A 697-nucleotide genomic window follows, 5' to 3' on the forward strand; every position below is an offset into this window, starting at 1 on the left:
CGCCCCTCTTGCCGTCTAACGCAGATTGACGTGCGTGGAGACCCGCTCGTCAACGCACGCACGAATGCCAACCCGACATGACGGCGGCGCGGGGGCTCGGTGCCTTGCAAGCCTCTCCAAGGAATCAACGAGAATAAAAACCGAAAACGGGGCGACTGAGAGAGAACAGATCAGACGTGAATAAACAGGACGATACCGGTTCGACTGATCCAAAAAAATCAGACCCTTTAAATCACTATAGAACGTACATTTCAAGATCAAATAGAGCAAAATACAATAATCCTCTTGGCAAAAAAGAAGCAAGAAATCACAAGTATGAATAATTTTAATAAATAAATAACAAAAACATGAGCGCTTAAACACCAATTCCTGCTTCCTGATTCAATTTGTTGCGGAACTGCCAGTCATAATTTATAATGTATCGCTCGTAAGAGGAACACAGATGATCGTAATAATATCGGTCGAAATGATAAACCAATAATACCCACAATAATGTTAAAAAACAACAGTAATGACTTGATAATTATGTTCATATTAACAAAGCAATAATAACACAGACAATTCCGTAATAACAACATACTTTAATCGTTAACAACGCTGACATCATTAACGACGCCTCAAAACCAACAACGAATTCACAAAGGAAAATCCTCCTCCTCCAAGCGCCCGGCCGCCGCTCCGGGCCAGGCAAGACCCG

This window comes from Penaeus monodon, chromosome 15 (assembly GCF_015228065.2).
Source record: "Penaeus monodon isolate SGIC_2016 chromosome 15, NSTDA_Pmon_1, whole genome shotgun sequence".
NCBI lineage: Eukaryota > Metazoa > Arthropoda > Malacostraca > Decapoda > Penaeidae > Penaeus > Penaeus monodon.